General features: G+C 34.1%; 4 pseudogenes across 4 annotated transcripts; 1 reads left to right on the top strand and 3 right to left on the bottom strand.

Annotated features, from left to right (window-relative positions):
- Positions 1-5,012: 5,012 nt before the first annotated feature.
- On the top strand, positions 5,013-6,064 carry AT1G42300 (annotated as a pseudogene; the record flags this gene model as incomplete). Its single annotated transcript has 1 exon — positions 5,013-6,064.
- Positions 6,065-7,229: 1,165 nt separating this feature from the next.
- AT1G42290 lies at positions 7,230-10,359 on the bottom strand (annotated as a pseudogene; the record flags this gene model as incomplete). The annotated part of the gene is made up of 1 exon: positions 7,230-10,359.
- A 1,945-nt stretch (positions 10,360-12,304) lies between these two features.
- Positions 12,305-12,674, bottom strand: AT1G42280 (annotated as a pseudogene; the record flags this gene model as incomplete). The annotated part of the gene is made up of 1 exon: positions 12,305-12,674.
- Positions 12,675-15,054: 2,380 nt separating this feature from the next.
- On the bottom strand, positions 15,055-16,321 carry AT1G42270 (annotated as a pseudogene; the record flags this gene model as incomplete). Its single annotated transcript has 1 exon — positions 15,055-16,321.
- Positions 16,322-16,777: the final 456 nt, after the last annotated feature.

Genomic DNA, 16,777 nt, shown 5'->3' with positions numbered 1-16,777 from the left:
TGGTTTAATTCCTATTTACAAGGGTTTTAAAAAGGTCTTTAAAGGGATTATGAAGGAGTTTTAGAAATGGTTTTACAAGTTTGATAGATTGATGTTTAAAGTTTGATATTTGGGTTTCGTAATATTTTTAAAAAGATTTCAAATGTTGATTCTCTTCCCTGTTGTAGCAATTTCTAGGGTTATTATTTTCAAACTATACCAATAAATAGATTGATGTTTGGGTTTGTGTTTTAATTTATAGATCCTCACTTAATTTATGGGTTACCAGTTGATTAGAGTTGGTTTGAAAAGAGTTTTTTGGTTTCTGTTTATTGCTGTGTGCTTTTAAAAGGTTTAAAATTTTCTTTTTACAAGGGTTTTATAAAGGTCTTTAAAAGGATTGAGAAGGAGTTTTAAAAATGGTTTTACAAAAGTTTTTAAAGTCCTTTAAAACGACTTGTAATGACTGTGTTAATGGTTCGTAACTACACAAGTAAAATAGATTTACAATGGTTTTTTAAAACGATTTTAGAAGGATATTCAAAACTGTGTTAATTTAATGACTGTGTTCAATTTCTTTCATCAGGTTTTGAGAGAATGAGTACAAAGAAACTGTACTTCCCTAAAAGATTATTCCAACCAGGCAGTGAAATAGATAATATTAAAAGGGTAACAAAGCATTCGTCAAACAAAATTGTCTTGAAGGTCAAGGAAGCATTATAGACGACAAAGTACAAGACATTAATGGACTCGTTCTATAGTTGATTTCGTTGAATTCAATGAAATAGCTTTTTCAAGCCATGTCGTCCATCATCAACTGTAGAGAAGGATACTAACTAGCAATTATGAATTGTGGTTTGTATTTACTGATCAACCTATGCGATTCTCCTTGAGAGAGTTTATCATAACAATGCGGCTTCCAATAGATGATGCATGAGGAAGCAGTCCAAATGTGAAGAGAAAGAAGAAGGAAAGTAGTGGATAGAAGATAATCAGACTTTGAAGAAAAAACATCAAAAAGATTTGTGGATTAATGATAACATATCATTTAACGATCTTACATATGTTTTGGAAAAGAAATCCAAAAAAAGCCACCATACGAGAGAATGAGATTGGGGGGGGGGTTGTTACTAGTGCAAACTTAAACGTGGTTGATGTCAATGCAAACAAGACTTATGCCAAGTTCGAACCATTTATCCTAGCATCACAACCAGGACAAGTAAGTTTTCTATCTAACCAGCGTGTGAGGCCTAAGTCTGAAGTGTGGTTATCGGTTATTAAAGTTAATCCAATAAGTCGTATAGTCGGCTTAGTTGATGATGTTGTGATGCAACAAGAAAGAGTTACAAAACATAACAACTGATGATGTATCCACATTGATTTACAAAACAGAGAACTAGAAGACATCAATCATGATGGTTCCAAAGAAGAAGAAGCATCAGACGAATTCGGCGAGTCTGATGATAGCGTTGAGTCATAAAATGATTGTAATGATTCAGAAAATGAATGATAATAAATGTTATTATTGTTTACTTTCGATGTTTTTACCAAATATAATAAATAAATGAATTAATTCAGAAAATGATTTATATACACTTCCAATTTTCTAATTTTAAAGTTTTTAATTGTTCAGAACTTATGAATATCTAATTTTAAAATTTTTAATTAAAATTTTGAATTTTGTTGGTATTATTATTATTATTATTATTATTATTATTATTATTATTATTATTTTAAATTTTAAATTTTACTTATTTGCGAGAAAATTACTACTGATCGAGTCGGCCTCGCTAATCCCTAGCAATTTGCGAGGCACTTACTACGAAGACACACATCTCCCTCGCAAATAAGTGCAAAACCCTAATCGAGTCAGCTGCAACCCTAGAATTTTGCAAGGGATTTACTACGGCGTCTCGCAAATCCCTCGCAAAGTTAACGTCTTTTGATTGGTTTGTTTGTCGGTTCCTCGCAAAACACTAGCAAATGTTGCAGGAAGTTTAACCGAGGAAACGTCTCATTTAACGTTGTATTACTTAGTCCAAACGTTAGAATTAAAAAAACTTATCCTCGACGATACAACGATGGAGGCATTGCACCTACATATAACGTTCCTGATGTTCCAGATACTTTTGCCCAAATAGGTAGATTCGCTGGGAAATTGAAGGAACTTTGGTTGGACGACCATGGGCTTTCTCGAGCAGCTCACAATTACATTCTTCAAAATGTTGATTACATTAAAATATTTGAGAGATATAACACTAAATTTTATTTTAAAAATTTTAAATTTAATAATTAGTGTGATACTAATTAAGGTTGTATCTACGATATGTAGGTTATTTGATTCACAGATCCGTGGAGCATGTATTGGATTAGAAAAAAATGAATATGAAACTTACAAAGATCGTGATTTTGCTGGATGGTTAAAATTCTATGTAAGTATAAGAATATTTGGAAAAATTGATAAACTTAACATTTACTTTGTACAGGTTACTAACGGATGTCAAAATGAACATTTATCACTTTGGTTGCATGAGCTCGTTCAAGAACCAAGATCTAAGATCACAATTGCATTGATATACTTCACTTGTGGCAATACCTTCCATACGTATCAGCATGGAAGTCGAAGGGCTACTGCAAATTATGGAATCCATAACGAAGGTAGAACTGAGTTCTATGAGATTTTGTAACAAATTCTAGAAGTTGAATATCCGGAACTTTTGATTTTGAAATGCGTCCTTTTCAACTGTGATTGGTTTAATCCGTTGATCGGTCGAGGGGTACAGGTAAATATCTTAGACGTGGTCTATGTCAATGTAAACAAGACTTATGCCAAGTTCAAACATTTATCCTAGCATCACAAGCAAGACAAGTAAGTTTTCTATCTTACCTGCTTGTGAGGCCTAAGCCTGAAGTGTGGTTATCGGTTATTAAAGTTAATCCAAGAAGCCCTGTAGTCGGCTTAGGTGATGATGTTGTGATGCAAAAGAAAGAGTCAGAGAAGTTTTCATACCAGACATAACAATTGAAGATGTATCCACATTAATCTACAAAACAGAGAACTAGAAGACATCAATCATGATGGTTCCGAAGAAGAAGAAGAATCATACGAATTTGGCGAATCTGATGAGTGCGTTGAGTTTGAAAATGATTGTAATAATTTAGAAAATGAATCATAATAAATGTTGTTACTGTTTAATTTTGATGTATTTACCAAATATGAATTAATTCAGAAAATGATTTATATATACTTCCAATTTTCTAATTTTAAATTTTTACTTTTTAATTTCTTAAATTAAAATTTTGAATTTTGTTGGTATTATTATTATTATTATTATTATAATTTTGTGTTTTACTTATTTGCGAAAGAGTTACTACTCATCCTCGCAAATCTCTAGCAATTTGCGAGGGATTTACTACGGGAACACGCATCTCCCTCGCAAATAAGCTCAAAACACTACTCGAGTCGGCCTCGCATATCCCTAGCAATTTGCGAGGGACTTACTACGAAGATACGCATCTCCCTCGCAAATAAGTGAAAACCCCTAATCTAGTCAGCTTGCAACCCTAGAATTTTGCGAGGGATTTACTACGACGTCTCGCAAATCCCTTGCCAAGTTGACATCTTTTGATTGGTTTGTTTATTGGTTCCTAGCAAAACACTAGCAAATGTTGCGACGGATTTGCGGCGTCTTATACCGCTCACATCGAAACCCTTTTTTTTTTTTTTCTTCTCCGGCTCCGTTATTCTTCTCCGGTTCTTTGCTTCTTCTCCGCCGTGACAAATCCTCTTCGAATCAATCCAGATAGCCGTTTACCAGAAACCCTAATTTGCTTTGTCTAAAATCGAGTCTTCTCCGGCGATAACCCTATCTTGTTTGCTGCCTCACCTGTCCCATCGATCTGCAAGGTCAAGAAATATATTTCATTTCAAACTTAGATCGATTTTAAGTAGATCTAATTAGGGTTTTTTTTGTTCCAAACGATTTTATATGTCGATTTATTTAGATTTAATTAGGGTGTCTTTTACTCAATCAATTTTCTCTCTATTTCTAATTAGGATTTCGAATTTTGGATTGGATGTTCTCTTTAGATTTTATTAGGGTTTCATATTTTGAGTTGGATTTTCTCTTTATATCTAACTAGATTGATAACCCGTTCTTCGCCCGGGTGTTAAAATTTGATATATAAATACATGTTGCGGGGATTCTTGGAAACTATTGTACTATGAGATTTTAATTGTATTATGGTATTTATTTTGTTTTCTGGTTTCTTATCTTATGGTTTTGTAATATTTATAATACTAATTTATTATAATATATATGTGTTGAAACTCATCATTTTATATATATAATAATGTTGTAGCAAATGTTTGAAATATTAGATTTATTAATTATAGTATTGGAGTATATTTGTTTTGATATGCATTTATTTATTGGAAGGAATTTTATATATGAATTTAGTATAGTATTATATATTATAACCTATGTTTGTCAAGTGTTAGAGATATTTTGTTGTTTTATTAATAATGAAAATATGGTAATTTTATTATGAATAATTACAATATGAAAGTGAGTTAATTTTTTCATGTGTATTATATATTTCAATTAAGAATTTTATAAGTTGTAAACAAAATAAAAATAATATGTGATTTTTAAATGTAAAAACCTTTTATCCTGTAAAAGTTTCAAAATCATCTATACTTAATTAAAGACAAAAAAAAAAAAAAAAAACCCTATGTTTAATGACTCTTTGACTAACCAATAAAAAAAAAGAGTGTGATAATTGTCAACAAACAAATGCTATTCGATAAAACAAAATTGTGGAGCTTGAGTATGTCATTTTTTTGACATTGAGCTTCCTTCAATTCGATTGCAGAATTCGATTCGATAACATGGGTTTTCGGATGTTGATAAGTGTGTATTTTGCATGTTTTGAGCATCCATTTGTCATCATTTTAGCATCAGATCATCACTGTTTTATACCATTTCACATCATTTGTCATCACTTCGCATGTTTAGTATAGTTTTGCATGCATGTTGCATATTTGCGTTGATTTCAGGTGATTTGGAGCTGTTGACGAGCTATTTGGAAGAAGCGGACCTGATCATGACAAACCACTCGACCCAGAGGTCGAGTAGGAGCTTCAAGATCTCAAGAAACCACTCGACCACCAGGTCGAGTAGAGGACATCACCACTTCACTTCACCATCCGAAAAGAGGACATTACCACTTCACTTCGCCCTCATCTCCATCACCAGACCATCACTCGATCACTTCACTCGACCATGAGGTCGAGTGTCTTCTGACACCACTCGATGACGTCTCTCTACCCCCAGACCGAGTGACTTCATCCCACTGCCAGACATCTACTCGACCTCATCACTCCACCTGGATGTCGAGTATCACCATCACCACCACTCGACTGCATACTCGATGACAAGCTTCAGAGCCTTCTTTATTCCGCACTCAACCAAACACTCGAACACAAGGAAGAAAAGAAGACTCCAGCTATTCACTCGACCACAGGGGTCGAGTACAGTTCTTAACCCGTCCCAATACTTCGTCGTTTTGAGTATTAGAGTTTCGGGATATTTGGCTATAAGTAGCATGTACTTCTCATTTTCGCAGCAAAGAAGTTTTTTATCTAGTTTTATTTCCGAAGACCTTGTGTTCTAGACTTTTTGTAATCCGGATTTCTCTTTATCTATTCAGTATTCAGTTTCTGTTCTTGATTTCGTTTACTGTTGTTCATTCTGTTATCATCCTGCTGTTAGAGTGTTGTTATCATGTTTTCAATTTGTTCAACGTTTATGCTTTCTGTTATGATGTCTGAGTAGTGAATAGGTTTCTGAGGATGGGTTAGAGTAGTGTAGAATTCTCAGTATACTAGGTGATTGAGTATTGGTTGATAGATCCCTTCTGGATTAGTTGTTCTTAATGCCTATTGCTTTCTGATCAACTGGAATTTGAGCCCAGACATTTCCGCGCCCAAAAGGTGTACGATGAAATGTCTGAACCACTAATTCCAGAGATTAGTGACCCTGTACCAAGGTATTGGTTGCAGGGAGCGTTTTGGCTTTAACTTGTTGATTCGTAATGCCTGTTAGGTTAGCTCTCGTCAATGGTGATTGAGTCTGGGACTAGGTTAGCTTGAGAGTCTCTGTTGCGGTGGCACTTAGATTTGGTTAATGAACTTGTTGTCTAGGGTTAATTTATTGAGCATGTCAATCACCTGTAAACTGAGGAAACGAAACTACTCAATTACCCCATTCTTAGAAATTCTTTGTCCGATTGATTTTATTGTTTACTCTACTGCTGTGTACTGCATCCTTCATCTGTTGCTTAGTTTCTGCAATTCTTTACTGTTACTCGACCTGATACTCGACCACCCAGTTGTCTGGCAACAGACTGTGCAGTCGAGTATCCCTGTTTCATTTTCTGTCTGTCACTCGACCTCACCCAGTGCTCTGCAAAGAGCTGTGTTGGTCGAATGTTTTACTGTTTCTGTTTGATTTTCTGTTTTCTGCATGTTCACTTACGACAGCTAGAACACACCAAAACCTGTTATGCTTGGCTTGACTTAGTGACTTCTGATCACATCTTGATTGTTAGCATCACACCCATTTGGATTGACAACCTAAAATACTACAACGATATGATTGGTGTTTTAGGATAATTGATAAAAAAACATATTATCAGATGTCAACAAATCTGATCCTACAATTTCGTTTTTATATCACACAATTTCATCATATCTTATCGAGTTTTCAATCGAACTCAGAATCTGGTCTTTTAAAGTCAGAATCTGGTGATTGGAGTCTTGATGTTTGGAGTTGTCCGATTTCTGATTTATCTTCCGCTGATCACCTTTCGTTATGTTCAGTGTGATATTGAGAAGGTAAACAAATTTTAATGGAATTGTGAATCTTGATTGTTCTGTTTTACTTGATAGATTTATGCAATTTGCCAAAATACAACTACAGAGAATTGTTCTTTCACTGCAGTAAGGTTGTTCTGAAGTTTAGAGGCCATGACAATGGATGTTTCATGGTTGCAGTCATAGAATCGATACTATTCTTAAGAAACCTCTCAATCAACAACAATCCTGAAAAGGTACATGGTTCTTAATCTTTAAGCAAGTAGAAAGTCTGTATTTGTGTGATATGGTTGATATATAGATAATTTAAGTAACACCGGTTAACATCTGTATTTGATAGTGTAAATTCTTATATTGAAGTAGCAAATGTTCAACGAATATTGTAGATATAAGACTGACATGATAAGAATCCAACAAAAGTAAAAAACAAATGGAAACTAAAGATTCTTAAAAACTTTTTTGAAAACTACATTTTTTTTTTGCTTTTGTGGCTTACCTTCATCATCCACAATCAGAATCTTTAATCCTGTCTTTGATGTAACTCTGGATATGGCAACATAAAGTTGGTCGTGTGAAAAGCAAGACCTAGGTAAAAAAATTCCTACTCTTTTCAAAGATTGACCTTTGCTTTTGTTGATAGTCATTGCAAAGCAAACCGCTAAAGGTAGTTGTGTTCTTCGCATTCTAAATGGCAACTTTGTGTCAGATGGTGCTAGCTTCAATCTTGGAATCAATACTAAATGACCAACTCTGTCACCGGTTAGAATCATTGCTTGCAAAATGAATGGACTCATTTGCGTGATCTGTAACCTTGTGTCATTCATTAGACCACCTATAGGATCAATATTTCTGAGCAACATCACAGGACAACCAATCTTTAGACGAAGCTTATGGTTAGACAACCCTGAAACTTTAACACTATTCAAAAAGTCAGGAGTCAATGTCGGATTATTTCTACCACCAATGTCAGCTGGGTCTAAACTGTCTGAACTTAGGAATGTAAACTCCTCTCCTGAAAATTAAAATTTTGTTTAGTTACAGTTATAGAAGGAATAGGAAATAGAAACACTATTAATATAAGTAAATAAAGTTAAAAATCAATGCTCCTGAATTAGTAATAACCTTGGAGGTTATCAAGCATGGTCTCATTTATTTGGTTGACATCTTCGTTGGTGGGACATAATATTGCTCTTTCTTGGAAAAAAATTGGATCATTTTCTTCATGTATCTTTGTAATATCTCCATATATGTCTGTGCATATGGCTTGTATTGGATCTTTTGCTTTCGTAATCAGAAATTCAGAAGGAATATCGATCAAAGCCTCCCCATCATTAAGCTCGGCAATTCTACCATCACCTACTGCTAATATCCACTCTGAAAACTCTTCAATATCTTTCGCTTCACTAACACTTAAACCTTCAGAATAAAGACGCATATTCTTTGTCAGAGTCAATACTTTACAATGACTCCATATGTAAGATGAATTAAGGGCAGACATAGTTATGTCTGCCCTATCAGCACCGGGGATTACTAGTAGAACTTGTCTGAAATCACCTCCAGAAACAACAACCTTGCCAACAGACGGTTTGTTATCACCATTACCACAAATATCTGACAAACTCCAATCCAATGACTCAAAACAGTGTATGCTCATCATTGGAGCTTCATCCCATATAATCAGAGAAGCTTCTTTGACTAAATTTGCCCTATCTGAACCAGCTTTCATATTATATGTAGTAAACTCATTAGGATTAAGAGTAATTCCAAATCTAGAGTGAGCTGTCCTACCTCCTTCTAAAAGGAGAGAAGCAATACCACTGGAAGCAACACCACTGGAAGCAACATTAAGAACAATGTCACACTTTGACCTAAGTGCAGTAGAGAGTGTTTTCCAAAGAAATATTTTTCCTGTTCCTCCAAATCCATAACCAAAAAATACTCCCCCAACGTTTTCATTCACTGCACCAATAATGTCGTCGTAAATAGACTTATGCTCTGTAGTAAGCATTTTTATCCATTCAGCATGTTTTTTTTTTGTCAAACTATCACGATCATACCCTTTCTAATCCAAAATCGAGACATTAGTATCAAACCTAGGATCTCTAGGTACTTGTGGCATAGTCTTATAATATGTAAGTGAAGTACCAATCCTTCTTAAAATGTGATCTCTCTTGTAGAGCATATAATTTTTTCTCCTCATTAAACAAAATTAAATCTGTAAACAAACAGATAACTAAATGAGTTACAATTTAGCAAAGCAAGTTTATGTGAATATTGCATTTTAAAACAAAATAAGATAAAATTGAGGTTTTGAAATGATATTAGATGTTACCTGGTCTGTTGAAATATTTCCTTTTATCGTTTTGAATATCTTCAAAGAGATGTTGCCATATTGCAGCCCACACATTTTCAAGGACTAATTAGAGCATCTAACATAATTACGAATAACTGACGTAGATACCAACCACTGCTCCAAAAACTTGTTCTCTTTAAGTCATCAATGTATTCCTGATCATTATCTAATAAGCCTAATGCTTCACAAGCATCTTTCCACTCTTTATATAGCACACCATTAACTGTCCATAGCTCTTCAAAATATCTTGGACCTGGTTGAACATTGAGAAGTATTCTCAAATAATATCCATCTCCTATATCACGAGGAACATAGTTTATTCTTCCTATAGCAAAACCTTTCTTTCTGAGATTATTTTTTTTTCTTTTGAATCATTGGTAAATCTAGTGGGGATGTCTGCATAAGTCAGCTTCCTAGCAATCTTACTAACTTTATTTAATTCGAACCAAGCAAGGAACATGGAGCCATCTAGATCAGCCTTGTTTAACACTGTTTCTACTTCTTCATCGCCTTTGAAATAAATAAATTGTTCCTCTGGCAAATAGAACGAAAGCTTCATCACAGCAGTAGATCTATAATGTATAGGATATTTTAATATTCTCCAGGCTGCTTTGCAAGCAGAAACATATTTGGAATGCAAAATTAACAATCATAAGGAACATAAATAAATATATTTAACATGAATAATACTATTAAATTTTTAATTAAACATATCTACAATTGAAATAGTCTTCGACTTCATTCTTCTTCTTTGTCTCTGATCCATCTGTATCAACATTGTCCTTTTGTTTACCCTTTTTTTTATTTTTCGAATTTAAAGACGATTCAACAACAACAGTAACACGATCTGGTCCTTTATGAATATACTTGAATATGTATTTCACAGAACCTGATTGGTTACACCACTCCAAGTTGATGTGAGCTCTGTATCTCAGTGATAGGGATCTATTATAAGGAATGACATAACAGTTATCGCATTTAAAGTCTTTCTTTTGAACAAAGTCATCTGCTCTTCGTCTTTTGTATATTGGAAATCCTTCTTTATCAATAATGGTTTTTTGAACATGATTTTTCGGATAAAACTTTGAACACTTTCCGTTTTCCATACATGGACATTTCGGGTTCACCACACCACAAGGACCATGAACCATTGATATGTCTATAATTTGCATGTTTTCAGTGTCCATTCATCATCGTTTTGAGTCCAGTTTCGTATCATTCATCACTGTTTTATATCATTTCTCATCATTCTTGCATACTTTGCATGATTAGGATAGCTTTGCATACATATTGCATTTCTAAGTTGTTTTCAGGTGATTTGGAGCTGTTTGCAAGCAAATTGGAAGAAACGTGCCAGAACTAGAAGACATACTCGACCCCCAGGTCGAGTGACTTTGGAGCCATTCTTCCCACATACTCGACCCCCAGGTCGAGTGACTTTGGAGCCATTCTTCCCATCCACTCGACCACCAGGTCGAGTAACCTCAGCTCAGGCCACTCGATGACACTACTCGACCCCCTGGTCGAGTATCACTTTGCCACACCACCTGACAACACTCGACCGTTCACTCTACCACACCACTCGACCCCACGGTCGAGTATCACTTCGCCACACCATCACCATCACTCGACCATTCACTCTACCAAGTTACTCGACCCCCTGGCCGAGTATCATCACTCACCACCATCAGCATCACTCGACCGGACACTCGATCATGTCTTCACAGTCTACTCAAATCCGCACTCAACCAGACAAGCTGAGCACAAGGAAGAGAAGAGGAGAAGACAAAGTGTTTGGAAGCGGCCTGGATCTCCATCAAATCACGAAGCCCATCACGGCCCATTATCTCTCTGTGGGCCGAGCGATTAGGTTATTGGCCCGTCTACTATCATTTTATTTCGTTTTGTATAAATAGATGTCTTAGGGTTCTGTCCTGAGACATCTAGTCGACATTGACTTTTTGCATCAGTTTTATTTTCTATTTTACTCTACTGCGCCGCTTTTGCTTCTTCAACCTGTAATTCGAGATTCCGCATTTGATTTCATCTGTCATCTTGTTTCTCTACTCTTTATCTCTTTACTTATGCAATATTATCGTTTATCTGCGTTTATGTCTTTGAGCATGTTGTCTGAGTAGTGACTTAGAATTCTTAGGGATGGGATAGAGTAGTTGTGGAATCCGTAGTCTGTAGAATGGTTAAGTTTTAGAATTGATTGAATCCCTTTAGGACTAGTTGCGTTTACTGCTTATTTCTTTCTGATCAATTGGAATTCGATCCCAAGCATTCCCGCACCCAGAAGGTGTTCGATGGAATGCTTGATCCACTAGTTCCTGAGATATGCGTCTCTATCCCAAGGGATTGGCCGTTTAGAGCGTTTATTGACTTTATCAGTCTGTTCTTATTGCCTGCATAGTTAGATTCCGTTAATGGGAATTAGTCTGGGCTAGCTTTGCTTGACGATTTCTATCACGGGAGTGAATTGATCTGTTGTTGAACCTGTTGTCTAGGGATAGCTTGATTGCGCTTGTTAACCATTCGAATAGGCTAGGATACCACTCTACTCAATTACCCCATCCTTAGGAATTTCTCGTCTATCTTATTTCTCTGTTTTATCGTTATCGCTTAATCGTTCTCATTGCCTATTTCTTAGTTTTTACAATCACTCGACCATCTTACTCGACCACACCCAGTGTCTGGCAACAGACTGTGCAGTCGAGTAAGATTGTCTTGTTTCCTGTCTGTTACTCGACCAGTATACTCGACCACACCCAGTGTCTGGCAACAGACTGTGCAGTCGAGTATAGCTGTTTCATATCCTGTCTGTTACTCGACCTGTTACTCGACCACATCCTACTTCTGGCATCAGCCTGTTGTGGTCGAGTGATTTTAGTAATTATGTTATTGCTTCTGTTTTCTGCATGTTCGCTTAGAACTGTTAGAAACCCCAAAACTGTTATTGCTTGGCTTGACTTAGTGACTTCTGATCACATTTCATCTGTTTGCATCACACCCATTTGGATTGACACCTAAAATACTACAACGACATGATTGGTGTTTTAGGATAATTGACCAATAAAAAACCTATTATCAACCATTCTTTCCTTTATCACTTCAAATAGCTTAGGGTCTTTCAATTTGTCAGGAATCTCTGCTGATATAACTTTATCAATGTGCTCTACTTTGGTCAACTTACACTTTGAATCCAGCCAAATTAGTATATGAGCATGAGGGAGTCCTCTTTTTTGAAACTCTATAGTATACATAGCTGCAATTACACAGAAAACATAATAATTATTATAGTTATCATAAAAATAGTAGAAATAATATTTCAGAGTAAATGAAACGAATTAAAAACTTCTTACATATACTTGTCTTCCCTAATATGTTTCTTTTAGTTAAATCAAGAGAGAATCAAGTTTCATTTTGAAGATCTTGCATATAATCTCAGGTCTATCCTTAGTGCTTCCGATCTGTTATCAACTTCATTCTCTGTGTCTACAATATATAACTACATGAACTTTGGAGGTATATCATTGTCTGGTCTCAAACTCCCTATCCTACGGTAATTATCTCTATGAATCTGGAACATTTGAGGACCACCACTGGCTATAACACTATTTTCTGTATCACCACCAAGTGATGTAAAAGAAAATATCATATTGTAAGCCCTGATATTTTCTTTGAAATATCTACTGATTTCATCGTCATTGGTTAGCAATGCATAAAGTAATTCTAGTGAATTTTTAAGAAAAGGTAACTTCACTTGACCTTACAAACAACACAATGTAAACTTGGGCTTCTTATTCTTGACTGACTTTTCAATACGCTCACCATGCCACATTATAGCTCCACAATATTCACATGAGTAAATAGGATCACCATGATCAATGTATACTGCATTTGAAATCAGAAATGTTAAATTTAGAGGATACACAGATTACTAATATATATTCATACTAGTTTTGTTTTTTCTTGAATTCATATTAAATTGACGCTCAAAGTCTTCATGTTCTTTTCCTGTGAAACATAAATGTCATTAGAGCTTGTGGATTTGTTACAACCTTGATTAAGGATTGGCTAAAAGTTTATTATAATTCATTTACAAAATTTATTGAATATAACACACCGTAAAAATGTTCCTCTATATTTTCATTAGAGGTATGACATCCCGGGCCAAAAGTGGCAAGCAAACTCTTCTCAAGATCATCCAAAAACTCATAATTTTTTTTTCCAGTTTAGTAATCTTGACATGTTTTTGTTTGTAGTTGGTATATGAATCATAATCAACTTCATCTTGAAAACCATTTTCAAGATCATCATATATATGAGACTCTGAACCTAAAAAATAAGAGAAGAATATTATACATCACATAGTATAGTTTATTTTAAGAGTGAAGAATATGTAATTAATGCAGTTATGCTTAATATTTACCATCTGATTCTCTATTACTGTCACATTCTCCTAAATTCATTTGATTTCCTGATTGCAGAAATTTAGGAAGAATGGGATCATTGGTTCTTCTCCTCGTCCACAATGTGTGACACCATTTATCTGAAGAGGAATGTCATTGGTAAAGTTTCTAAACAATCTTTTATCTTTAGACGGGTTTGATGTCTCTCCTTCTTTAAAATTAGTTGTTGTGATCGCAAAACTTAGGTTGGAATTTGGTATATGATTTCCTGAATATAACAAAACGTTAGATAGTATTAAACGACATGAGACTCACCAAGTGTGTAAACCATAACTTACCAAACGGATACTGAGAATTATTTGCATCTGAAGGTAGATTATCATCATATGTTAAATGCCTTCGATATGATTGAATAAGACTTGAAAGACTAATTCATGCTGCATTGTTAACATTTCATAAATAAATCTTGTTAAATGTAGTTATGTTATATAGGACAACCTATAAAGCTTAAATATATAATATAGATTGATCAGTAAACTTAACTTGTTTTTGATGTTAAACATGACTCCAAAGTGCCAAGCATTTGCCTAATGCTTGGTGTATGAACTTTTTGATTTGTAATATCACTTAGAACCCTATTAAAAACAGAACTAACTTGGTCCATTGAATGACGGGGGTGTATTTTCAGAAGCTTTTCCATGTCTAAACTGCTTATCAGTTGTGTTTTGAATAACATTAGACAAATCTGAATCTTGAGTTTCATGAATTTTTTTTCTTTTTGACATAGTGAACAAAGAAAAGATACCTCATAAAACGTGATAGCTAAACACTCAAAACCTTCATATATGCGAATTGACTTTTCTATAATATGGTAACCTAGTTATGTGCTCTTTTATTTGTTCTCTGGCCAAAAAAGATTGACAGAATATTTGCATGTTATGTTATTTAACTAAACTGATTAAGATATCAACTATTTATATGGAAACAATTATTAATTGGTTACATGATCCAATTTATTGTTAAATCTATTTAAATATTGTTATTTTGTTTTCTTAAAGAGGATTCGATTCTTCATTTTATAATCTATGAAGATTTTTTTTTATTTTTATAGGATCAACTCGAGCATTAAAGGAAATGATTGTGGTTGTGAGAGTCTCAAGTGGTATGAATTCTTCTCAAGTCTATGAGCCATTGACTACTTATTTTAAGGTAACTTCTTATTTCTTTTATAAGAACTAAGTTATTAACATTTTATAGGAAACTTTTGATTTCACATAGATTAATATACATCAAATAAAGCATTCTTAAACCATTACAAAATAGAATAGAATCGACACGTTAAGAGAGATTGAAGGGGACAAAAAGAACAGAGTTTAACTTATAAAAAAAAACCAAACACACACTTCATCATAGCTTTAGTTCTCCTCAACGACCTCCATCATTACATCGTCCTCATCATCTTCAATCATGTATCCGCGGATGCATTTCAAAATCATCTTGGCAATTAGTAATGTTAACAATTAAAGTATGAAAATAAGCAAAAATACATATACTTACAGCCAAGTTGGTATATCAATTTCTTCGAATTGAGGATCGATGCATAGCTTTGAAAAGACCCATTCACTCATGAGAACATTCTTACCTGTAAATTTTTTTAAAAAGTGTTCTATATTAACATGAAGACGGAAACTATAATATTATTTAGAAGTAAATTCAAAGTGATGACCATGATAATTTGTGATTCACCAGTTTTGAAAAACAACGACAATTGGTTAATAATTGTAAGTAATCAAACTGATTCTCTTTGACCAGTGGTTCGCAAACAACTCACATATCCTTCCAACAACAATACAGATTATCTCTTTTCCCCTAGAAAGAAAACTCAATATCATCACTAATAAGATTATCAATGATTATCTTCTAAGAGTAAAAATAGACTAAAATTTAGTTCCTTCAGAAAAGACTTACACGTTGTCCGCAATCGTGAATTTCACATATCTTGCTTCATAATCTTTCTCTCTCTGACGACATACAAATGGGAATCTCCTAATGTTAGAAACCCTTGTAATAATACCCATTGCATCTGAAACGTTTAATATAATGTAAGTTTTCGAGAATATATAAGGATGTAAAGTTGAAAATAAGTTATAGAAAACAGAGCACCATATGATCTCAAACAAAAAATAAGTGATTACTAGATAGAAACTCCATATCCTGTGGTGCAGCATTCTTAACATCAATCGGAGCCACAAACTCAAAAAAACTACTTGTTGAAAGTGAAGGAACATGCCACATATTTGTTTCTCTGAGAAACTTGATCTGTTTTGAACAAAATGAGTATCTAACAAGCATGGTATTAACCACAACTCGAAAGTCGGACATGTAATACAAAAACCCTCTTTGAGTACATCCTTGTACTTCCACAGAATGGTGCCTTCTTGAATAGTAGCATCAATTCGATTATACTACATAAAAATTACAAAATGATTAAATTTAGAAATTTAGGGTTTCAAATACCATCAAGTCACAGTGTAAGATATGCTAATTTATAAACTTACCTTTGAATCGATCAGCATCATCGTGGTTACAACACCATCTCGCGATGGATTATGATGGCAGAGACCAAGAATCTTCACATAGACACACCATTTAGTACTGTGAACACCTATGTCAGAAAAAAAGGTTCATCCTCTCCATTGAGATTGATAACTCTTGTCGGTCTCTAAATCAGAGGAAGACTCAAAGAAAACTGTAAACACAAAGTCGGAATTGTCTATTTTATAGCAGATTGAAGAGTTGCAATCATTGAGAAAACAGTTCTAGAACATCCAAAAATCGAGAAACTGAAAAGTTATATATTGATTAAATATTATTAATATATAGATATAATATATGATTTTAAGTGTAATCGCCAAGTTTGTTATTTATATGAACTTAATATATTAGAGAGTATATTCTAAGAATATTTTAGTTAAGATATCATATATTGTTATAGAAAGATTATATACATATTGATAATATATAGGTAATTTGAATTTTGGCTTGTATTGGAGGTTGCAATGTGTTTTAATTTTACTTTTTATGTAATAAAACTTGAATTAAAATTACTAAATTATTAACATATTTTTCCTTTTCTACAAATGAAGAGCTAAA

Source organism: Arabidopsis thaliana (genome assembly GCF_000001735.4).
Source record: "Arabidopsis thaliana chromosome 1 sequence".
Taxonomy (NCBI): Eukaryota; Viridiplantae; Streptophyta; class Magnoliopsida; order Brassicales; family Brassicaceae; genus Arabidopsis; species Arabidopsis thaliana.
This window is presented reverse-complemented; position numbering and strand designations above follow the sequence as displayed.